Below are 25,543 nucleotides of genomic sequence, written 5' to 3'. Positions count from 1 at the left end.
ACATGCACACAGTGGTACTTCTAGAAGAACTAAAGGTTGGTATTTCCAAATAGAACTGAAGACGCACGCGAGTTGGTGACATATACTTTGATTTTCAGTACAGTAGGTGGCAGGAGAGACAAAGCGACAGCTTGACTGAGGTAGCTGCTTGTCCACGTGCTGCAATAACAAATGGAGGCCGCACCACGTCTACACCCAATACCCTGGAAAAAAAGTGACGTTGTATTGCCAGGTGTTTTTGTGAGGTCTGTCATCTAGTGTGATAAAACACAAGGACATAAGAAGATGGGAACATTAGACACATGGATTGCAATGCCCGTGTTAAATGCCACACTGTACACTGTGTCTTGTGTTTCTGCAATGTTTTCTGGTAGCATCAGGGACTAAAGGTTTCATGGCAGCCTAAGCCAGTCCCAGTTTCAGCTGTTCATCCTCTTTCTCTCCCCACAGTGTCCTTGGCCAGGACCCCATTCCCTCTTGTGCCGGTGTTGGTGCTTATGAAGCTGTACCATGAGCTGCTTGATGGGGTGAATCCAGCCAACAACTAGCTAAACTAAAGTTACGGTTGGATTTTGTGCAACTCAGCAGAACCATCTCATCTCATGCTCGTGAAACTAGGGTTGAGACAAAGGAGCAAGTGATAGGAAAAGGGGACTGATGGCTTCAGGCTGCAGTAGAGCTGTACCCTTGATCTATCACCCCTGTCAATCAGGATGGAAGAGGTACTTCTTCAGTTGATAGTGAAGTAGATGCTGGAGACTCTTCTAAGCCAATATCTGATATTCTTGGACTTCCAATCTGCAATTGGATAAAGTAACCTCCAATCCGCAATTGGATAAAGTAACCTTAAAAGCCTGAAAAACATGTCCTTTCTAAGCATACAAGAGTCTTTCCTAATGGAGAGACAAACTGAAGAAGTGAAAGTAGTGGTGTTTTCCCTTCTGTCTCTTAGACATATGTCTTCATTTTAAAGGTGAAAGGGATGTTCCTCATCCCACTTCAGTTAAGATGAACAGATTGTTTCCTTTCTTATTTATGAGAGATTTGGCCTCCCATTGCATGCAAAGACAAAATCTGCTCTGGTGCATGTGTAACTTGAGCAAAGTCAGTGAGGTTGCATTTGTAAAGCAGAGAAGGTGATTTGGCACAGGGTTTGTAACTGGAGAATGGAAGCAATTTTGTCCATTGATTTATAGGGAATTAGTATATAGCTAAAATAGGCCCACCCATTTGCTGTGCTTGTTTTTCCAAGGATTGTTCTCTGTAGGACTTTTGGTCATGAGGGAAACAGCTTCATTGCGTAGGCCTGCCAAAGGGCATTGAATTTGCCTTAAAGACTGTGGTGGTTTGACCTTGGCTAAATGCCAGGTACCCACCAAGTCACTCTGTCACTTCCCCCCCTGCCCCTGTTTTTCTCAAGGACAATATTTGATGCATACTTTTCAGAGGAACCTTTACTATACATACCAGGTTCCAGTGGTGACTTTAGTCTTCCTTTTAACTGTGCTTGGACATAAATTTTGAATTCTGGCATATCAAAACATGCAGTTGTATGATGGCCTAAATTCTGCATATTTTTTTGATGTGAAGTCCTGTTGAGCAACTGCTCTTCATTACTTGTATTCTGCTTCTGTACCCACTGGTTTTATAAGATTTTTGTCAGCATTTTTTCGATACCTTGGTGTTGTTTTTATCATTGAAGGTGACTGAGAATTGAACTGGTGTTGAAGTTGTAAAACTGTCAGTGTGATGTAGTGGCAAGGACAAGACATCTGTCTAGGTACTTGCCTGGTTGTCTTTGCTGAAGAGCCTGACTGCCCCATAGATAGAACCTGAATGCTTCTGGGCATCTCAAAGAGGATGAAATACCACTTTTGTACTGATGAGAAATAGGGGCAGGAACACAGTGATTTATTGAATGTCATGGAGGAAATCTGAAAGGATGGGATCTAGGTCTCTTCTATCCCACCCCAGGAAGCTGAATCCTGTGATTTCTAGTATGATGTAGTTTACTTCCTCTCCCCTGAGAAACATGAGACTCTTCCCATTGGAAAAATATCTGTTCTTATCACAGAAGGCACAGGCACACATTTACAAATTTGGAACCAAGTTTAAGACTCACTGCCATGAAAACCAGCACATTTAGTGAGTAGCTAGCTATAGTTGTAGTGTGCAGTTTTAAAACGGGAAAGGGCCTGAGGGACACAAACAACAGTTAGTAGCTGCTCTGTTATTTTGCATGCAACTCAGAGCTTAGTAGCTGGACCAGGGGAGGGACCTGGGCGTATACCAAGTTTGAGCAGCTTTTGGCCTGCTCCATCCTTGCATCCATGGTCTGCAAGGACAGCTCCTTTCTCATAGAAAAGCCATTTGTAAAGAATGGGACCTTGTTGACCAAGTTTTCCTTAAATATGCTGGTATCTAGCACATACTGATATGTTGATACAGACTGTATGGCTGCAAATAGTTAATTGTTTCAGTAACCAGGTTTAACTGGAGTGCTCTGCTTGGTGGAGAGAATCGGGAAGGAGTCCTTATTATTTTAAAGCAGTAGCTGTCTGAGGCTAGTTATGAAAAACATGCCAAGTTGAAATACTCCTTTTTTTAACTGAATTTCCATAAGCAGGTCATAGACAGGTTTAAGCTGTGCTGGAAGAATTCTGATTGCACTTTAATGTAGATACCTGGATTGGTGATTAGGAAAAGATTGTTAAACAACTGGAATTTAAATACTGTACGGCTTCATTGTAATAATTTCCCCAAAGACACATTGGTAATTCTGCTAAATAGAGAGTTTAATAGACTTTAATAGTGTGTGCTTTGGAGACCCTATACACAAAGGAATAATGCATAAAACATTCATTATGGTAAACTGGTACCTTTGCATGTAACAAGGAATCTCTTGAAACGAAACTGGTGCATTGTCTGTGGCAACACATCGTTGACTGTTAACAGACAGAAGTCATTATTGCCACATTACCTATCACTTCACCTGTTGCTATCAAAGTTGCAGCCTGTATCATTTTACCTAACAGTGAATGAATTATCTGAGATAGACATTAGTTTATTTTCTGAGAAGTCCTTTGCTGGCAGGAGGGCCATGGTGGTTCACAGGGCTTTGTTTCCCTTTGATGTGCATGTTTGGTGTTAAGAGAAGAGATACCTGGTAGGAAACACAGAATAACCCCATATAAAAAAAATCAAAATAAAAGAATAACAAAAATGCAACCTTAGCAAGTGGCTCTAAGCAAGTTTAGTGTTGGGTTTTGATTTGATTTCGCTGTGCTGCTGCTGAGGGCCCTGCTGGAGAACAGGCGAGAAGGAGGAAGGAGCAGATGCTTTTGGTAGAACGGTAGGGCATTTATCTCTTTTAATGAGGTAACATCATTAGTGCTGACAAAGTGCTGCAAATCAATACGTGTAATGGACTGCTGCTGTCTTTCAGTAGTGCACAGGCTGTTGTAACTGAGCATTTGAATCTGCTGAATCACAGGTCAGGCTTTATCTCCTGTCTGATGCTGGTTTGGGCGGGGGGGGGGGGGGGGGGGTGTTAACCATTTTGTTTTTCCCGTCCCTAATCTCTGCCGTTGATCTCCAAGAGCTGGAGCACACCTCCAGGATATGTGTTGGACAGACAGAACTGTACTGATTTTACAAGCATGGGAGTGCATTGAAATGCCACATATGTCTATTGCGGTGCAAGGACCTTCTCTTTAATTGGAAAGAGTGAGGTTACTAATGTCTATTTGAGCCTGATTCCTTCTGCCTAAAATGGCTGCAGGTTTTGTTTTGGGTGTTTTAGGGATTTTTTTTTCCCCCTTGCCCTCTGCCTGCTTCCTTTAGAGCAGTGGTGTAATGTCAGCCACACTAATCATGTCAGCCGATGCCACTGATGACCCTGACATTCAGCAACAAAGGGCTGCAGAAGAAAGGAGAGAGTGAGGTGGCTGCAGCGCTGGACAAGGAACGGGGTAGAAATCTGCAGGTCAAAGCACTTCAGTGTACAAAATCCAACGGTGTAAAATTTGTATGTGCAGTTGTGTGCAAGGTGACCAAGGGAAGAAACAAGATGGATATCAATAGCGATCCATCCTTTATTCCTCATTTTTCCGATGGTAAACATGACAGCACATGACTATAATAGTATGAAAATAACAAAAAAAACCAGCAAAACTAATCTAAATTTGAAAAAGCCTGGAGGTTTTAATAATGTCTCTGTTAAAAATTGCTTAATTCCCCTAGAACTCCCATCAAAACCATGTCATCCTCCACCACAAACAGGTAACATAACCTAAACGTTTGAGGTAACGCTGTCTGTTTATCAGAGGGCCTGAGAGTGACATTTGTGAGTCTGTGCTGATTCCAGGAAAAGAGTGTGTCGGTAAAAAAGCTTCATCTGAATAGATCACACACATCAGAAAAAAAGTGGTTCCTCTTTCTTTTTTTATCTGTATGCCCCTCCCATCCTGGGCTTCCCAACACCTGCTTGTGGTGAAAGAATATAAACAGAATTGCAAGATTCCTTAGCATTAACTGTTGCCTGACAGCTCCAGCTAAGCACTGCAAGGTCATCCGGTTTTTCCTCTTTATTTTTGTTTCTTGTTCTCTGCCACACGTCCAACGAGGCTCTGCAGCATCCCCAGGTGGTACCATTCCTGGTGGAAGACCTCCATGTGTTTTTTCCCTGACATAATCTGAAAGTCAGTCATGTTTGCCAGAGTTGATACGAATCCGTAGTTGGGGTCTTTCATTGCCCACCCATTGCATGTTACCCTTGGACCGAGTGGGGGGACATGACTGAGAGCCAAATAAAGTCACAGCTGGTGGGGCCACAAATTAGCATGTACTGAAGTAGTAATAGTCCAGTAGTAACACCCGCTGGGTGTAAGTTTGGGTCAAGACTAGGAGAGGCTCAGTTAATACTTGCTACTCTTGTTAAATTTAATTGGTGTTCCTGCTGGAGAGATCAGAGGGGTATGCTTCAGTGACACTCAGGGTACATCAGCATTCCTCACTGCTGAAATGAAAGCATCATTCTAGCAAAGCAAAAATCTCACTAGCAGTTTGTTACCTCCTCATGTTCTCGACTATCTTGAACTGGCAGAAAGTAATGGCCAACAGATGTAGAAAAGGTATCATCTTGAGAAAGCTCTAAAGACCTTTTTTTGGTTTCCCCCCAACACCTCCCCCCAGACATCCCTGTTATAAATCAACGTTTCTACATCACATACCACAGGCTTTCTGCGCTATCTTATTCCAACAGTGAAACCAAAGTTCACTTACCTCCTTTCCAAGGTTGCGATTACAGAAACCTTACCACGTCTCGCCCTCCTCTTGCTGCAGGCACTCCAGTCCAATGAATAAATACTTGGCTGAGTTTTACTGCCCTTTACCCAGTTAACTAAAAACAAATGCCTTCTGCTTTGTTAAAGGCAAGTCATGCCTGCTTCTGTTGCTCCAGCCAGCAAAGTTTCTCAACCAGCTTGGCCTCCAAGGGACTGATTCCTTTTTAGTGACTCTGAAACAGTTACCAAATCTTTCTGTGATAAACGTATGAAAAGAAAATAACATAGTCATGGGCTCTAAGGAGAGGAAATAGCTGGTCATACCCTTTCCCAAGACTACAGATGACCCACCTTTGCTCTTCTTTCCTCAGTAAAATTGGGGCGAAAGTATTGTGATTGGATGGAAAAGGGACAGGGGATGGAAGGGTTTGAGAAGTAAAGAGCTGTTAATATTACAGGCTTATGTATTAAGATTATCTACTTCTTTCCCTTTTTTTCTTGTGAATGGTGTATTCAAACTGTTTTAGCACTGCCTCTCAGCTTGGCACAGCTGCTCAAGAGGAGAAAATGCAGGGCTGCTCGTTAGGATTGTTACGGAGCAGGCGTAGAGGTGATCTTGCCGCAGGCTTGGCTGCTCTTAAGGCTTGGTGGTTACCTCTCATAGCAAATACAGGGCAAAGCATTGATGGAGAAGGGCTGCTAGTGCAGGACTGCAGCACTGGTGGGCCAAATTGTGTTTGCCCGACTTTTCCTGGGTGGTCGCCTGGCTTGTACGCAGCACATGGAAGTAGATCTTCTGGAATGTGAAACCGTGCCTTCTGCATTTCTCCCACAAGTATTTTACAGTTTTGACTGGCATGCACGAAGGAAATGGAGAATAATAGAAGAAAAAACTTATATAACCCTTCAGCTGTGCTTCCTTTCCATACCAAGGTTTTGCATTTAAAGTAAAACAACCAGTCTGTGTTACTGTGTAAGTCTTTTTTTAGTGATGAGGTTTTTGGTAAAGTGAGTGAAAGGTTATTTTTTTTTTTTTCCTTAAACTCATCTCCAGTTTAGGTAGTGGATGCTTCTGTGTGTCTTCACTCAGAGGTACTGAATCGATGTGGGTTTAGTGATTGGGTAATCCGATTCTTAAAAATTCATAAGACCCCTTTGTCCAACATAGATTTATTTGATTTCTGGTTTTACAGAAACAGGTTGTGAAAGGATCTTGAGTGTTTGGGGATTTTATTTTTCTTTTTAGTAGTGATACTATAAACCGGTAAGTATCCAGGCTTTTGTGAGTGCTGTACATGGGATGAGGAGAGAATGTATGCCAAGCATCTCTCTTTCCTTGTTCTCTAGATGTGACTGCCATCTACTCACTAGCTCTGTGATCATGTCTCTTAATGTTTGGTGTGAGATAGAAGCAGCATGTTTTTTCAGTCCTTTCACGGAGAGAAAAAACCAGATTTTTGCCAGCAGAACTCCTTTCTCCCTGGGGTTCAGCTGCACAGCCTGGAAAAGACAGCCCACACACATAAGGAGTTGTCCTTTCAGAGTATGTTGAGGATCCAGCTTTGGTTCAACTGCAAATCAACTACTTGAGGCTGAGGATCCTTTGCACTGCTGGAGAAGTCACCACCCCATAACACTAGAGTCTTTGCCTGGGAAGCAAGAGCTTGACACACATTTGGAAGGGGCATTGAAGCAGTAACAGTACATACATTAACAGCAGTAAAGTTGTGCAAGAGCATGGGGGGTGAATGGGCATGTATGAGTGAAAAAGAAAATGCTTGCTTTTCCCCAGCTCTGCCCTTGGAGGTAGCCTCATCCTCTGGGGGTCTGGCCCCAGTTTTGTGAAGGATGCCAGAGGGCTCAAGTCACTTATCTTCTGAGCTTTGTAAATCTGGGGATAAGTGTTTTGTTGCTTGCCAGGTGCTTTGCTGTCCTCGCTTGGAATGTGTAAAAAGTATACATGTAAAAAGTACCCATGCCTTTGTAGTAGCTTTCAAATTAAATATCTTTTGTTTCGTTAACACAATGGCTCCCTAGCCTGCTTTGTCAGCAGCTCACTGAGACACTTCCCAGTGGTTTACAGCTCTTAGTTTCATCTGGCAAGAGTGATCTATAATCCAGGTGTGTACAGGTAAGGGAGCCCTTCAGAGGCTTGTGGAAAAGGAGACATGCAGTTGGCTTAATACTTAAAGAAGGTGAATATTTTGACGGTTTCCCACTGTGTCGCGCTATTCAGTTTTGAAAATTGCGGTCTGCAGTGAGAATGAGGCACTCCTCTCGGGCTCCTGGAGGAGACCAAGAAGTGTACACTTAATTGCTTTGTGAATGATGTGAAGTCTTGGAATGCAATCTAGCCATTGCTCATTAACTAGCTGAACCTATTAAACCTGGACGGCAAGCAGGACTGAGTCGGCCACCCTTGATTGCAGGCAGCTAGTGGAGCTGTGGGAGCAAGCTGTGACTGCAGAGCGGAATTGGCAGTAGACTCCCATCAGCCTTCTCTGTTTTGAACTCGCCCTACACTCCCATTTAGACTTCTGGCTTGGAGACAGATGATTTCAGAGCAGCACGGAGGGGGGGAAGGCAGAGGATGGAAAGCATTGTCTTCCCAGCTATGTTAGCTTTGATCTGAAGTTAAAAGCAAACCAGAATTCAAATGGCATCGGTAATTTGACATTTAAACCTGCAGAAGCAGAGAGATTTGTCATCTGGCTAGGGCTGGCTTTGATTATTGATTGGGTCTCATGCAGATGGTTCCGTTACACAATGCTAAAACAAAAGAAAATGCCCAAATAATGCAACTTGGCATCTCCTTGGTGTTTTTTAGCTCTGAGCAAATCAGCTGCTCTTACAAAGCACACACATAGGTGGTTTGGTACTCGTGAAATACATCCTGTCTTGCAAAAGAGCATGGTAGCACTTTCTTGGATCTTGATGCCACACTAACAGCACAGAAGAAAAAAAAATCATTAAATGTTAACTGGATAATTGAGGGTTTGTTGGGTTTTGAGGTTTTTTTAGTAGCTTGAAGAAAAATGAACAGAATTGGGATTTGCCCAGGAAATTTGAAGCATTTAACCTTTTAAACGCATGAGGGCCTCAACTGGAGATGTATACAGCCCTGGCTATGTAGCATTTACCTCCAGAGCACTCTGGGCATTGCGCTGAAGCATTGTTTCAGAGCAGTTTGTGCTGCTTGCTAAATCGCCGGCATCTCATCCTTCAGCACTCACATGCCTCCTATCCAGTTGCACTTTGTGCCCAACTTTATTTACCTTGTGGGTTTTGCCAGGATCACAGCTTGGTGGTGTGGCTTCGGGCCCAGTCAGACCGTCTGTCAAGGAGAAGAGGAGGAGAAGTAGTGGTTTTGACATGTTGCTTGAAGAAGGGCATGTCCAAATGTGCTTTGAAATCTTTGTTCTACTTGCTTGTTCGATACTTTTAAGCTGCTGTATATTGTGGGTTTTTTTCCATTGTTTTACCTTAATTTCCCCGTTGTGGAGAGATTGTTTCATTTCTAGTCTGGATTCCTACATTTTGTTTGTGCTGCTGGCAGATCCTATCAACACCCACTTTTCTGTGATACTTAAACTTCAAAAGATAAAATAAAAATCTTTGGTGTCATAGAACACTGACTTGCTTGTAAAATAGTTCCATATACCAGAGATGCTATTTAAAAATATTGTAGGAGTCTAGTAATACATTAGCATTTTATACGTTTCACTCTGAACAGTCCCAGAGTACTTAAACTGTAGTGCACGCATGCAGCCCTGCTGAGATTCGGTCCCTAGGACAGAGTCTGTAAACCAGCCCTGCATTGCTGAGGGTGCAGGGAGTGATGGATGCGAGCAGCTTGCAACAAACAAAGCAGCCTGAATAAACTACCTTCTGGAGGAAGATGCTGTGAAAATCATCAGTCCTGATGTCCGACAGCCAGGGGTTCAGCTTGGGATGCTGTCAGAGTTGCCCGCCCTGGGATCGCTAAGCTGTGTGCAGACCCACACTGGGACTTCCCCCAGCCTGAGCTGCCCTAGGCTTTGCTGCAGCTGCAGGTATGGCCCTGGACCAACATTGGAGGCCAAATATTTGAAGGGGCAACTGTTGAGCAAGTGTCCACATGGGCTCTGTCTTAATAACTTGTTGCCCTTAGTAATCTTCACTGCATTAAAAGCAAATGACCCCTTCATTGGTCAGCAGCTAAAAATGGAGTAACCTGCTTTAGCTGTAGGCTAAGCTGGGCTGAGTTGGCTTGCGGCGGCCACGCACCAGAAGCAGTGTACAGATGGGCACCTGCCACGGGTCCTTTGGTAGCTGGTGATTTCTTATGCGATACCAAAGCAGCTGTGTCCCCGACGTGTGTGAAGTGTGTTTCTCTGCATTGTCCTTGGTATCCTTCAGCCCATTTTATATTTGGATCCCTTTAAAACAAACGTGTGAGTTGCTCTAAGATAGCTATTTTATGGAGTTCTCAGCGGGGGGGGATGTAGAGCTTTAGTGTGAGAACAACAAAACTGTTTTCAGATGATTTTGAGACACCAGTTACTTCATTCTGGGAAATTCAGCCTGGTAGAGGCTAGCAAAAACTAAAATTCAAGCTTTTATGTTATCAGAACTAATACCACAGTGTGTTTTCTGGTTATCATTTCAAAACCTCGGTGACATTTTATCTGAATGTTCCCATACAGGCGCTGTCATTCACGTGTGAGAATCTCAGGAGCAGTTGAGAAGAGCAGCAACCTCACTGGTATATAAGAGATCTCAGTCTTCTGAAAGGAATTGCATCATGGCCAGCTGTGATGTCATAGCTCAGGGTTCAGTGAGCTGGCAGCAGCCTCCCCAGTTTGGTGTTTCTAACCAAACAGCATAGCAACCTGTGCTACTTTTTCACTCCTTAAAGAAAATGAAGTGATTCGTTCTTTCAATTTTAAAATATATCATGTCTAAAAGAGAGAAAACAAAAAAAAGGAAAAAAGGAACTGTTTTATTTTCATTTGACATGACTGTTAGGCAGAAAGAGCCTTCCAATACATTGAGTTGAAAAGTAATTCGTTTTGGGAGTGTGAGACGGGTTATAATCTTAATGTCATTTTACCATTACTAAAATAGGCTAATTTTGTCCTTTGGTAATCCATGAAAATCCCATTGATTTAACAGTGTTGTATGGATGAAGATAAAAAATGCATCTGGCCTATATTTTGGAATCTCCTTGCCTAGTGTGAAAGCTTACAGAGCATGTTGTTCAATGAAGCAGCCATCCCTCTTGTATGCTGGAGCACTGCTACCAAATGCTGGCACAAGCCAGAGCATCGCGTGCAGCTGTTGCTGTTTCAGAGCTAGCAGGTGAAGCACAAAACCTTTCATTTCTCTAGATTCAGCAGAATATGTGTATGTGCAATTTGTCAGTGTGTTTATAGCAAAATAGGCTAAGAGCAGAAAACATTTATAGAGATGGTGAAACCTGCTTTAAATGAAATGAGAGGCTTTAAAAGCTTACGCAGATCTTGAAAAACACAAATGGCTGGACCGAATGTTGCCATTTCGGTCAAATTTAGAACCTTCACCTACTTAAACAGGAACACATTTAGGTCAGTGCTTTGTGCTTCACAAAATTGTCTCCCTAATCTCCTTCTGAGCATTTCTGACTATGATTTAGGTGGAGGGGGGAGGGAAGTGCTTCCAGGCTGAGGCTTGTAGCTACGTTGTCATACGGAGTTAATCTGTTGAAACACTGAAGTGGTGTAGATACATAGGCACTGAATTCTGAAACCTGCTATTTACTGGCAAGTATAATTGCATGCAGGTACTCGTTATTTGGAAGTATTCAGCCAAGGTATCCAGAAACTTTTGGGTTTTAAACCATTTGCCTAAACCGTGGAAGCAAATTCTAGTTACCTGGGTTGATGTCACTTTGTGTGTTTCGGCGAGATTCAGAGAGGTTGTGTCAGATGATCTCTTCTGTACACAGTTTCTTGCATTCATCAAGTAAGTGGAGCAGAAATACCGTTTCCTCCTTTCTCCACCCTCTTTTTCATTTAATGAAATGGGAAATGTTGAAGCTACTGGAAACCTTGATGTGTCATTTCTCAATGCAATGATGCTGTCTCTTAGATTTGGGTCCTGTAAGCAAGTTGCAAATATCAAAAGCTCTTGTATTGCTGGTCTTCTTTAGAGCTGCTGTTTTATGAAGTTGGTAAGGAATAAGCAATCAGGCTAATATATCAGACTAATATATATTTTAGAACACGTAACAAAAAGTACTTCCTTGGCAGATGATATTAGTGGTAAAGCTATTGGTAAAGCTCTCCATTACTAGTAAAGATTCTGAGTTTGAGTCTGCTGTCAGAGGACTTAGGTTAATGGTTGGACTAGATGATCTTCAAGGTCTTTTCCAACCTAGATGATTCTGTGGTTCTGTGACTTGGGATAATGGGAGATGGGATTGGGAATTAGGATATCTTTAACTAGCATCCCACAAGCAGAAGCTCCAACAAGACTGTAGCTGGTGCTGTTTTGATTGCAGTGTGAACGTGGGCGTCATGTAAGTGAGACTGAGCCTCCTGGGAATGAACGTTGGCGCTCTGTCTTCCATGAAACCCCCATGTGCTCACCCACGTTGGTATGTACGGCTGTCGCCCACCCGCTAATGAAGAACGAAACAAAAATGTTCTGCAAGGAAGTGTTCCCTTGGTGTTCATCCCCCAAGTATTTCTTCTTCTGTCTGCTCAGCAGGCACTAAAATGGAAGGCAAGAGTGTTACAGAAGTGGAGGAGTTAAACTAAGGAGGAGGTGACCCTGTGTGCTCTCCAGGCTTCCCAAGTATCTCAAGTGCTTGCTTTTGGGAACAGGAATTGGGTCCCATTGCTGTTTGGGCTGATGCTTCAGTCCTTGCCTCTCCATGTCTGCATTTACTGCTTTTTCACAAGCAATAAAATCAAAATCCGACAACAAACCCAATGTTGATAGAGCACTGTGGTGGCAGCCTGACTTATCTGGAAGTGCAGATAATATTAAAATATGCTCTGTCAAAGAGGGCTAATTGTCAAGAGGTAGAAATGAAACTGCAGGACAGTCATGCACAGATTTGTCATCTAGCCATTATGAGGTCAAGCAAAGAAAGTTAGGCATCACAAGATATTCATAATCAAAGCAAATGAAGCAGTATTGTAATTACTTGGGGCAACAGGAGATAGCTGTTCTCTTGCAAATCAAAATAGTTATTTCAGACTTCCTTCAACTTCCTCTTTTCTTCATCTGAGACCTAATAGCTACAGACTTTTGTGACACCTATGTTTACTCTGACACCTGACCTTCTCTAGAAGAAAAGTACATTGGAAGTTCTCTCCTGGAGACTTGGTGGGGAGTTAGCACAGACAGGTACTGGCCATGTCCTGTATCCGCTTGCTTGGAGAATATCCGCTTGGAGCATAACTCTGCAGCGTGATGGTTCGCATTTCAGAAAGTCTAGGACGTTGCTTATGGCATTTTAAAGTCTGAGTTTGAACAAGTGGATTCAAGAGTCTCTTTCACTTTCAGAAACACAAGGCACTTTTAATGCTCTTTGTGTTTTGGAAAAAACCTGTGTTTTCTGGGGAGAAATTATGTATCAGTTAACCGCAAATGGCAAAATTACTTAACTTTTCTCAGAGTTTTATACTGGACAGTAGTTTAACCACCAAATTTTAATTAAACCCATCTTACAGACACCTATTGAAGTATACACAGCTTTTATGTATGTGTAAGCTGAGGCACAAAGAAGTTGCTCAGGGTTATACGCGAAGGTTTTTGTCACAACCTGGGTCCCTTGTTTGCTTTAGCCTTTACATGGCTGTTTGTTACAATGTGTTAACAAGAAGAGGTGAAATGGGGATGGTTTGTCTTTTTTAAGGCAAGCTATACATTGGTTGCACCTGCTCAGTCTGTATTTATACTACTTGAGAGCTGGTTATCTGCAAATATCGTTAAGTCATCTGGTTTTTATGTTCTTCTGGACATCTCTTCTTTGTCTTCCATGTTTGTATCTTCTGTCTTGATTTGGCAAGATTAAAAGGTTGACACTGGTTTCTGAATATCTCAGATAACAGCATTTTTTGTCTCATTTTTTAACCAGAAGACTTTTTTAAACCTGAACTGTTTTTCTCTTCTCCACTCTCCCCACCCTGTCTCCCGCCCCATTCACTAATCTGACTGCTGCCAAGGATGCACCACTAGTGAGACAGTGCACTGACCTATTCCATTGACCATCCTGCAGATTTACAGAGCAGCTTATAAGATCCCGATTTCATCTAGCTTCTACATCTCTTGTTTGATTGATAGGTACCCCTCCCAGTTTTACTATGAAAAAGTAAGTTAGCAAGTTCTAGGTACTGGTGCTCTGGGTTAAATTTCTCCCCTCTGTGGAGCTGTCTCCCTGAAGGACTGGGCTTTTTGCAATGACACATTACTGTTCTTTCCAGTACTGCTGGCCCATTTTGTCTCTCTCTTGAATCCTGACTTTTGAATGTTAGTATGTCAGGTCTGTGGCTTGGCCATCCAAGTGCAAAGTCTGCTCTTCCCTTACAGTTTACCCACTGTCAGGTCTAGAATGACTTCGTCACATGGAGCCCAAGTGTAGATAACATCTCTCACGTGAGGTAGTATAAATTTTTGGCAAAAGGGACCTTCCTTTTCATTCTCCATCTGCTGAACCAAATAGCACCATAAGTATAGAAGAATATGAGCTAGTTCTGTAGCCAAAAAAATTTTTTCTGATTTTTTTTTCTCCCAGCTCTGGTAGGTGTTAAGTTTCTGTGTTTCACTGTATTTAGGGAGTCCTAATGTGAACCTGCGTAAGATTCAGGTGGTGATAACTGCTAACATATTAGTGTGCTGGGGATGAGGGAGGGAGGCAATGCAAAATGTCGTGCTGAAGAAGGTATGAACAATTCACAGCAGCTCTGGAGACCAAATGCAGCTGCTTCTGAGATATAAGATGTGGTTTCTTTTTTAAGCCAGGTATTGAAATGGCTGCTGTTACTGTAAAATGTGAGTACTCTGCAATCTCTTCATCTTGCAGCATCCTTATCAAGTAGAACGTAGGTGACAGGAAAACTGCTGTGTTCCCTTAGCGGTTAGCGGTGCATGGGTACCACCTAACCCAACGACCAAAACAAGGGTGCAACCGAACTCACTGAGGGCGAGGTTGTAGAGTCTCATGACCCAAACCAAAGTGCCCAAACGACACGGTTGAGCTGAAAAGCAGTAATACGACACTCTGTGTTTGGGGTTCAGCTGCATGCAAAAATCTGTCCTTGGAAAAGAGGGAAATTAGAGGAAGATGGTGAGATAGCTGTTTCCGCAAAGTGTGTACCAGGTAAGTAACAGATTCTGTCTTGGGTGAAGCGATACAACCTCCTTTGGTGAAAACCATGAGCCAGGCAAGCCTCTGAGAAGTGCTTCAAGGGAAGTTTTGGGAAAAAAAACAGCTACTGAAACTAGGTTTCTGGAACACTGGAAGAAAAGCTGCAACAACCAGAGAGGTGCAGGTGAAAGAGATGGACGAATACATTAAGTAAAATCCTTTGAGTAAGCAAAATGTCTGTGACCAGGAATTGATGAAGAGCAATCTAAGAATGAAAACAAAACTATAATATATTCATGAAGCAAGGTGATTATAACTCAGAGGGAGTAGCATTAATGATGACTTCCAAGGCAGAAAAATAGCTTATAGACTGGGAACCAATTAGCGGTCAATTGCTCTGAACTAGATTTCAAACACAGTACATGAAATGACAATTACACAGTGTTACCAACAGACAACTACTATGATGAGATAAGAGCTATCAGGAGATTTGGACCGAATTCCTCAGCCTGACATCTGCTTACTAACGGGGAGACTTCTTTCTCAGGGTTAGGAACGGTAACAGAATGGAGGAATCAATGGCCAAGCATCATCTTCTGTCTCCAAAGCAGTAACACGGAGCCTGGCAGAGCTCTGCCTGCTCTCAAGGCTCTCGGTGATGCGTGGGCATGGTGTAAATATGTCCCCAGAGCAGCTGGTGGAATTGTTGTGGTCTGAGTGTATTGGAGGCAAACACAGTGCATATCTTCAGCAGATGTCCACGTGCAGTAGAAGTGATTCTTCATTTCTGTGATAGAACCAAAAAGAAAAAAAAAAGTCTACAGGAGAATTAATGAGAGGTGTTTCCTTCGTTTTTACTACCAAATGAACAAGGTGTAAGTTGCAAAAATGTAGCTGGTTTTCAGCTAGGCAAGTCCGAATAGTGGGCTTTCCAAGGATGGAAATACCAAAGCCAACACCAGACATTTGAAAGCATCCAGCAAAAGCAGCAGGAAAGTGGCTTTCAGAACAAGAGTAGAGGGCCCCAAGACAAGAAGGATAAGCCTTGCCCGGGAAGCTGATGTAGTTCCTGAAAAAGCTATCCCCTTTGCTATTGTCTGCATCAGCTCAACAGGTAAGGTGTCAACCACCCAGTGGGTCTGTCAGAGGTTAACAAGTGGAAACCGTTTAGTGACAGGAAAAGAAGGACGATGATGGGAGGAGCACTATGACTTTGCCAAAGGAACTGAAAATGCCAGCTTAGACATGCTGTCTCGCAACACAAAGGTGAATGTGAAAAACTCACTAAAAAAAAATTTTGAGAAGCTGCAGGTAGAGACTGTTGCTGAAAAATGATCGCATGAATAGTTGTTGAGTTCTTCAAGAAATATGGGAATATGGAAAAAGTAATAATCTGACTGATGGAGAAATTACATTCTAGTTAAAGTATCCTAGAAAGGTGATATAAGCAATTGCAACAGCTGAAGAGAAGTTCTGTTCCTTTCAGTGATACTGTTTCTCTTACAGCTTCAGCCATTTCAATTCAGGAGATAAAGGAATGGCCAGACTTCTGGATAGCTTCTGCTCCCTGACTTGAGGCAGATTACCTGCCTCTAGTCTAATGCAGTTGTTTGGGTTCTTGGGGAGGGTATTTTTATTACTTTTTTCAGGAAATTCATCTACTCTTTTCAGGTATGTATTTATAATATTTGCAAAGTCTTGACAGGCTTGAACCACCGCAGTGGAGAGCTGTGTGAATGGTTCATCGTGGATAATGCTGGTGTAAACCAGACATGGTTTCTGTCACCTCTTCACGGTTGCTGTTGACTTGATGTTGACATGACCAAGTCACCATGAGAAAAAGTACAGCATCAGTTAGATCCGGCATCTTGAGCATGGGATGCTTAAGTGACAATTCAGAAAACATGTAAGTAAAGACTGTCTGGTGTTGCAGGGCCAATAATTACTTAGGAAAACAAATCTCAGGAGACCTTCAGTAAATCCCAACTGAAGCGTTATATAAAAAGGCAAAGGAATACAAGGAATGAGTCAATTTACATGTCTTGGCAGAAACACACCAACCAGCGGGGAAGTCCAAAAGGAAATGTCACCAACTGGCAAGGCAACAGCTGCGTTTACCAACTTAAACAAAATTAGTCATTGAAAATACAAATGTAAAGACCAAACTAGGAGTCTTCCACTCAGATGTTATTTCCATTTTAACATGTGGATGTGAGTGTTGGAAACTCACCAAAGGCACAGACGCCTCATGCCTCCAGAAGTAAATACCTGGGGAAAATACTAGGTAACAGACGGAGTGAATTTGTCACAAATGCAAAGATCTGTCACTTTGTCACCAGTGTGTCCCCCAAGTTCTCCGGGGTAAGTGATAGAAACACTTTGGTCGTGTGCTGAGAGTGAAGCCAGCAAGCCTGTCCGAGCAGATGGGCTCTTGAGCAGCTGGAGGAACACGCACATGGTCAGACCAGATACTACTTGGGAGTGTGAATGCTTACTGGCACTCAGTGATACAGAAAATTGCTGAGAGCAGCTAAAGATTGGCGTAGACGGTGGAGCCGCATTGGCTTCTAGAGCAACATCTGCGGGTGCAAGAAGGCTTTGGGGGAAAAAGTTACTCTTGGTTCACTTGAAGGGGGGCTTATGTGGTGTTTTCTCCTTTGAAAATTTAGACTATTTAAGGTTAGTTTACTGAGAGGAACCAGAGCTTCCCAGTGACTGCTTTTCTGTCCCCGGCTGCGAAGTGTTGCATTGCACATATGAGCCAAGAGATCTGTCATCTCTGGTCTAGTGTGCTTTTTCTGTCTGACCTCAAGCAACTCACGCGACCCTGCCAGTTCTCCACAGCTCTCTGACCACAAGACTATGGGATTTTAATTAGGAACAGTGGACAGTATGCTACTTTTTCTGGTTTCACAGCTGCCCGCAGGGGCTAGTAGGGTGAGGCAGGTTGCTGTGGAAATAGGAAAAAAGCACGTGTTTTGCACACTGCACTGGGAGTAAGGATGTTGCTTGTAGCTTTATTTAAAAGTGACCTAAGATGATGTAGCTGTAGCTACAGATCATCTTCAGAAGTGAATGCTACCCCTTATCTTCCTCATTTATTGGTCCTTGCATGTTTGGCTTAATGCAGTTTTGTGGTTTTTTCATCTGGTGTTTTAGATTATGGCAGTTACTACAGTAAAAAAATGTTTAGGTTACTGAGTTTTAGACCACTTTTTAGAACATGGGGACAAAAATAACATCCCACACTCTTTTTTCATCCTTTCTTCATGTGTACAAATAGCACTTCAATTGTTTGTTCTTTATAACTGGTTCCTTTATGCAAACTCTGCTTTCATAGAAAAGTTATCAGACCATGTTCATTCTCCCTGCTTTTATCACTGCAGCTTAGCACCTTCTTGTGCATCAGGGTTGAAGCAGTTTGCACCCCTCTTGCTAGGCCAGTTGTGCTGCCTCACCTCTGCTGCTCCTCTTTTGACATCTACACTGGGGTAAATAGCCATCATTTTTATTCCTAGTGGCAGTGTCACCAGCCTGTTGGATGAGAAGCTGATTTTTCAGAGAGTTAGAAATATAAGGCGGAAGAGGCTTATTTGATCATCTGCTCACACTCTCCCTGCCAACCTCCTATTCTTTCTCATCCAGCCTAGCTTTAAAAGGCTGAGGTGGGAAGATCCCAGCCCTGTGCCTGGGGAGGCGGTTCCAGAACCCAAACCCAAGCTTTCTGCTATAGAGTTGTTCCCATTGAGAATCCCAACGTCTTCCTCACGGATTTAATCTTGTCGTTTTACTTGCACATGCCTCAAGGGCATTTATTACCATTTACCACAATCTTCCCAGCTAGCCAGGTTTAGCCCTTCCAGTTCTTCCTCCAGCCATCTTTCTCAGTAGCCATGTAGAATAACTGAGGCTCCTGGCAATGAGAAGCCTGTGGCTGAGCATCGCTTTCGAGGGTTTGCTTTCTGCCAGCTCTTTTCCCTGCAGCGGAGCCCCCCTGCAGCAGGGCGAGCTGTGGCAGTAGGTGCGGACAGACCCACCCGCTTTACGTGACACCACCCTTAGTGTCTAGAGCCACTGGATGACAAAGTACAGTCATCTTTTTGCCAGCCGAGAGCAAAGTCATGCGTTTTCCTTGCAAAAACTGGTAGGTGTCACAAGCAGCTATGTAAAGACACAGCATTTTCCTGTGTTGTTGGTGGTGTGAGTTATGCTGCCCTCCCTCTCCAGAGATGCTCAGAAACCAGGGTCTGAGCTTGGGAACGTGATTGAGGAGCCACTTTCCAACCACGATGAAAGGCAGTCTAACTAAAATGATTCTGCTCCATTTTGAAAACAGTCTGCTAAATGGGCCTGCAAACAGCAAGGGCAGTCACTGCGTGTGCTATCCGCGCCAAGGAGCTCATCTGGATTGCATTTAAGAGGGAGTTTTGGACAAGAAGAGCCTAAATGGAGCACAGGACCTGCTGTATTTGAAATTTTGACATCAGCAGACGTGAGAATACGGGTTGGCACTGAACCCCATAGGTAGATTGGGATGCAGCAGAGGCCAGTTATGAGAACTGGGGGCTTGCTGGGGGGCAGCTCCAGATGCCTGAGAGCTTCCCCAGCCAGTGCTCCATGGAGCCACAGGAGCGTCTGGCAAGGCTGCTCAGTGGTTTCTGCAGGGAGGTTCACTTGCAGGATCTCAGCTGGAAACCCTGTTAAACTGGTAGCCAGACTTCTTGAGACCGCTTCTCTTCCCTCATGACCCGATGTGGACATAAGCAGCACCACCTGCCTAACTAGGCTGAATCAAGTCATTTGGGCCCTTTCCATAAGTGGTTGCAGATATGTCCTTAGAACAAAGTTGTAGTACAAATTGGTCGTGGCAGCGGGGATGGAGTTCAGCAGGAGTTAGCCTTTGGGGTATTTTATCAAATTTTTGAAGCATGAACTGTTGGTAAACCAGAGCTAACAGGGCAAATTCATAACCTGCACCGAGAAGCAGTGTCAGGCAGCTGCAACTGTGCTGCCAGTGCCCAGCGTTAGATTTCTTCTGCTCTTTCTCTGCAGACTTGCTGTTGCTGTCGCTATCCTACCCGGGGACTTGGGGCACACTGAGCACCCCAGTCCAGCTGGGGATGGCAAAGCTGCTGAAATGCAGCTGTGAGCCACCTTGGCCCAGGAGACCAGACCCAGCTCTCTTGCTGCCAGCCCCCTTAGAGCAAGGGTTCCAGGTGCAGGTGGCCACAGCGGAGCTCTTAGTCCCTTCTGTAGTCAGGGAAGGGGTTTGTTCACCTTCTCAAAGATGGATACCTGAAACGGCACGACACGTGCCCTGGAAGGTACTGTCACTATGCATCAATGGTAGAGGAAATCTGAAGAGATGATTGTCTCAGCTGCAAGTTTCTACCTTGCGTCTGAATCAGGTGAGATTAAGCCTGTTGTAAACTGCTGGAGTGATGGGGCCGTAAAAGTAGTTAGATAAGTAGTAGACAGCTAATTAGATAATATTTTGCTTTGTAAGGTGCACTCTGTATGTGAGTATAGCAATCAGCTGAAGTCGAGAGACAGATGTAAAAGGCACAGTAGTACTGAGATTCTTGTCTCTTTAAGTGTGGTGCTTGATAATGTTGTTTATTAACTGGCAGTAGATAGCATTCTGTGGTAGTCTTGCACATTTTAACAGAGCAAAATGTTTTACAAATAAACGTGTATGTTTTCTAAAAATATATTCATTTCTGCAGGAACGTTATAGGTAGCTTTCTGTTTGCACCTAGCCGTTTCAGGATTGCATCAAGAATGACTGGATCCTCAATTTGGCCCAAAGTCCAGACTTCTTCAGTTTGAAGAAGACTTTTATAAACTTAAAGCCACAGGTTTTATCATCATCTTCTCATTCTCTTAAATGCTATGAAAATGTTGTTTGTAAACAAAAATAATACATGTAGTGCTTTAGAGCCCAGCTTGATTTTCATAGGTTGGCTTACTTATTTCTTGTATTCTTCTTGATCAGGACAGCAGAAAGAGCTTTAAACATATTTTCCTTTGTATGAACCAATATCTCTGTTATGGCTAAGACTCTAAGGACTTCTCAGTTCAGTTGGCTTCCACGTTCTTTAATCTCTCCCGGCTCCACCTGTCTTTTTGGATTGTCTCAAGTGGATTAGATGCAAAATTGAAAGTTTAGTTGGCAATTAGAAGTACTGAAAAGTGTGTTGTACTCTTTGACTGACTTGCTTCCAGGAGGCAGTGGGTGGGAAGGAATAAAAGCATACCTTAATTATACAGTCTAGCTGTTTATTTTCACAGCTGTAGCACTGCTTAAATGTGCAGCAGACATCCTAATACCACCGAGCATGGTCCCTGGATGTTGCACCTGCCAGTCCCGCAATCTTGGTACTGGCTGGGGATGTGTGTGTGGCTGAACAATGCAGGAAGACTACAAGAGGTTTATCCCATTAGAAATAAATTACAGTGTAGTGTAGCATGAAAATGATGTGTCAGTGAATACAGAACACAGGATTACCTTCTGTCTCTTCCCTTTATCATAGATAACAGTAGCAGTATGGGAAGGAGATTTATAGTGCACTCATTTGAAGCTGACCAAGCAATTTAGATGAGATGAAATAAGGATTTTACTTCTGGAGAGAAGAATGTGTTCCTGCTAAAATGCCATTAATTGCTTTATTATTTAAGGCACAAATTATATCCAGCAATTTATTGGTCGCCTATTTTTTCCAGTGGAAATAATTCACCATAGAAAGATTATTCTGTCAAAAAATGATGATGAACCTACTAACAAATGCAGTTGAAAGAAGCTGAACTTTCAATTCAGCTTCTATTTTCTCCCCTCTCTCTCTAAGCACCATGTGTGTGTGTGAATTTCAATAAAAACAGTAGTGGCTTTGCTAAATATGAAAACCGTAACAAAAATCATGGCAAGTACCATTGCAGCACTAGAATTATGAACGTCCTCTTACATGGGATGGGAAATCTGCTGTCACGCTGTAGTAGCAGTGGCACCATGCACCCATTGCAAGCAGAGCTTTGTTGTGGTGGGTGCACATAGAGAAGAGGAGCTTAGGAAAGCTCCCAGGCTGTCCTGGAGGCGGAGGCACTTGCCAGGGTGGACCAGTCCCTTCCAGGTCCATCACTAAATTCTGCCTCTGCTTCCCTGCCCTTGTTTTAAAAATACCATATAGAGCTTCCTCCGCAAGCCCTGTCCCTATCTGCCAAGCTTCCCTCCTTTGGCTCTTTTTTTTAATCCTAGTCTCTTTGCTATCTCTCTTTGCTCCTGTTGACGCATTTTTGTTTTCCTTTATCTGGTTCCCCCGTCACCCTGCCGCCAGCAGGCTGGTGGCCTGTCTCCATCACCCAGAGCTGTGCTCTTTCTCCCATGTCTTCATGCCTGGAATTTGCTGTGCCAATATTAACCCAATAATTGCCTGTGGCTAATTTATTTGCCATAAAGGCAAATCAAGTCGAGCCCAAAGGAGATGCACCTCCATGCAAATCACAGTTGTCTTGTGCAAGCACTGCTTGTAGGAACAGTCACTTCTACAAGATTTGGGATTTTTGCTTTGCCTCAAGCTTGGGATTAAGAAAGATTTGGAGGTTGCAAGATGAGCAGGGTCTTTTGTACCATTAGTACGCTTGGGTCACCTATAGAGACCTTGCAAGCATTGCTTGCTTTGGTCATGGCACCAGGGATTTCCTTACATCTGGGGGGCACAAGGAAAAATGCGTCTAGATGTGCGCATGACATGTGTGGGGACCCCGTCCTTGCTGTGCCTGGATCTCAGGTCTGTGGGCTGCAGCAGAGGAGTCCTCTCTGTGGCAGAAAGCCCCCCAGGTGCAGGGCCTTCTGGGCCTGAGGTTTAACTCAGCTCCTTACCACACCACGTTAAGGTCTTTTGGCTAAAAACAGGATTCAGTCATAACCTAACATGGAAGCATCCCAATCTTCTATGCCCTATTTATACAGGGTTTTTTTCCAAGGGAGGTTTAAATCATGCTTCATGTGGTAGCTGCCCTCATCTTTCTACTACTACAAGCTGACCAGCGATCGTGGTAAATTAGATCTGCCCTCTCACTGATGGACTCCGAGGTTTTCTCTGGAACGAGGTGATAATTATGTTTTACTTTAAAAAATAATAGTTGTTACATGGAACAAGAGCTTTGAGGGCATTTCTTGTATTTCTCAGTTCTTCACAAACAGAAATGATTCCAAGAATAACAGTTTCATATATATATATATTAAAAAAAAGTTCCATTATTTCTGTTTTCCGTGTGAGACAGAGCATTGCTCTCTGTCTTGGTCGGTGTTTAAAGCTGCAGCGAGACCCCTGATTTGCCAGTGACTCTATATCATTTGTGTCACTATCGATAGGGAAGAAGAATAGCTTTTAGAAAAACTATTTTTGTTACAGATGTGTAGACATGAATTTATAGCTTCAATCATGCTTCCAAGAGAGCATCTGTGAAAGTGAGATAGAAAGCTGGATGAAAGAACTAGCAGGAGGAGTAAAACATAGCGGGGGACCACAGGGGTGGGTAACACCTGAAAACATCCATCGGGAGAGTGAAGCGGGGAGGGTTATGGGGTATGCAGCCATTAAACCTCACCAGTCCCAGACAAACTACTGGCTTCTTGCCTGCTTTTATTTTTTTTTATTTTGATTTGGCATTGCCTGGTGTATTTATTCCCACCCTTATTTACAACAGGCGTTTTTTATAAGGCTCGGAAGTGAGCGAGCACTTTTCCAGCTCTCTGCTCTCCATGCCTGCTGGAACATCTGTACGCACACACTTTTCCTGTCTAAAGATAGTTTGAGCTAGCGTGCCCAAAATACGGCTTCAGGCTTTGGTTTGTTGTTGTCTTAGTAAGCATAAAAATATGTTCTAATATTATGTCACTCCAGTTATGTGTTTCAGCAGCTGCAGTCTATCTGTGTCCAGTTTGTCAGGAATGGCCTGGCTTCCTGGGATTTGTTTTTCCATAGCCTGAGTCCTGGGTCGCTTAGGTTGACTGAGCCTGTGCATTGCACTCTTTCTTTGAGGTTGATGGCTCTTGCCCAGTAGGATAATTCTGGCAGGGTTTTCTGCAGGAATGACATGACCTCCTTTGACTGACCTCACGCTCTGCCAGCAATGCCATCTGAACAGCATCCCTTCCCACCCCCACTGCTTCCCCTGCATGTTCCTGTCCCTGCAGGCTTTGCCATGGTTGTGCAAAAACATTCCCTCCCTCTTTTCTGCAGTGCCATCTCCATGTCAGATATTCCTGCTTTTGATTCCCAAATTTCTTGACTTGACCTCTCCCCCTTCCTCCATCTAACACAGATGCAGTACACTAATCCCTTCTGCAGATACATATGTTCCTGCAGTGTGCATTGGAAAAATGGAATTTACTTACTGCGGACTTTTCCTTATTTTTATTTATATTTTATTGTATTTAGTTTAATGCGTTGTAGCCTGTGCTCTGTGGTCACGAGGCTTAACCTTGCCCTCCCATCGTGCATTCCCAGGTAGGAAGCTGGGATGGCAGCTTTGTGTAGCCTGGAGATCCAGTGAAAGGAAGCTCTGCTAAATGGCCAGTTGTGCTCCAGCTGAAGTTCTGAGTTGGCTGGTGTTTGGAAAGCTGAAACATGCTCAGATATTTCAGGGGAGGCTGGTGGCAAAGGTAAAGAGGAGCACAGAAGTGACCAGGATCAGCAGATGTTAGATGTTCAGACATTCGTAAATGGATATCACAGTCCACGTATTTGTGTGGAGATGTTAATTTGTGCTGAAAAATGAAAAATACACTAGGAGCTTTTATATATGAAGCAAAAAATGTGACATGATCATGCATGGTTGTAAAAGCTTTTATGCTGCCGTAAGTGTAGAAATGTTAAGTGGCAAAGTGGATGAGTTATGTGGGTCATCTCAATGGAGTGCCTATAAAAAAGGACTTTGCAGCTCATTATCAGGTATTCTCTGTCTATGGCTTTTTTTTTTTATGGAAAGGGAACTTTTGTAACTTTGAAGATTCTGATTTTTATTGGTGATATTCTTCATCTGTCCTTGGAGTGGCAAAGGCAGGCTCTCCTCACTGCAGGAACCCAGCACGCTTGGTCTGAAGGAAGGTGAAGGCATCAGAGCTTCCCAAGCAGAGCAGGCGGGTGTTCTCTTGCCGCAGCTGGCCAGTTGGAGCCAGGAGAAGGAGGCAAGAAACCGTACAGCTGGCATCCTGGTTGCTACTCTTAGTGGCTGCCAAAATTGGTTTAAAATAGCTGTTATTCAGAGAGTGATATTACAGATTTGTATTTGAGCTATTTGGACTTGACAAAGGTTGAAAACCGAGATGCCAAACAGTGCAGCTTGCTGGTTTTTTGATGCACAGTTTCACGTCGTGAAGTTTTTGTCATATAAATTTCTATTTCATGCTCTGGGCTGCAGGGCATTTGCTGTAAAGCATGCCATTGTTCCAGGATTGAATATTTGCCCTTCTTTGGTATTTGGCTTATCATCATTTATGTTGCAGTGATGCCTAGAGGCCGAGTAGGTCAGGGTCCTGCTGCGCTACGTGCTTGGGTGAACGCATGGTGACAGCCCCTGCCCAGGGAGCCGGTGGCAGCCTGATTGACCGGCTTCAGGTGGCTGCTGCCACCAGCCGCTCAGGAGCGTCGCCTGCTGGGCCAGAGCTTACCAGGCGTGGAGAAAGCAGGGATAATTCAGGTGAGGCAGTCAAATGTGCATTTTAAAAGCAGTTTACAGTCAGGACATCAGTCCTGCCTTCTTCGCCTGAGTCAGCAGATACAAACGCACAGCTCATTATGTCGGTGACTATTATTATGTATTGCAAAGCTTTATAAGCCCCGGCCTACTGTTCGGTCTCTGCCAACACCAGTTCCAGTAGGACCAGTGTGAGAACAAACTATTAGAAACAGAAATACCA

General features: G+C 43.5%; 1 protein-coding gene across 5 annotated transcripts in view; it reads left to right on the top strand.

Moving 5' to 3' along the window:
- The window catches only part of BACH2 (BTB domain and CNC homolog 2), a 193,751-nt gene that overhangs the window by 51,988 nt on the left and 116,220 nt on the right, over window positions 1–25,543 (top strand). Inside the window, exon 3 of one of the 5 annotated variants that reach the window (XM_074862084.1) lies at window positions 9,971–10,029. The exons of 3 other annotated variants lie outside the window; for them this stretch is intronic. The gene's annotated coding sequence lies outside the window, so the exon portion shown is untranslated. Of the gene's footprint in view, window positions 1–9,970; window positions 10,030–11,805; window positions 11,902–25,543 lie in introns of all 5 variants that reach the window. One more of the 5 variants, XM_074862083.1, reaches the window with a different exon arrangement.

The sequence above is a fragment of the Strix uralensis genome, chromosome 3 (assembly GCF_047716275.1).
Source record: "Strix uralensis isolate ZFMK-TIS-50842 chromosome 3, bStrUra1, whole genome shotgun sequence".
NCBI lineage: Eukaryota > Metazoa > Chordata > Aves > Strigiformes > Strigidae > Strix > Strix uralensis.
This window is presented reverse-complemented; position numbering and strand designations above follow the sequence as displayed.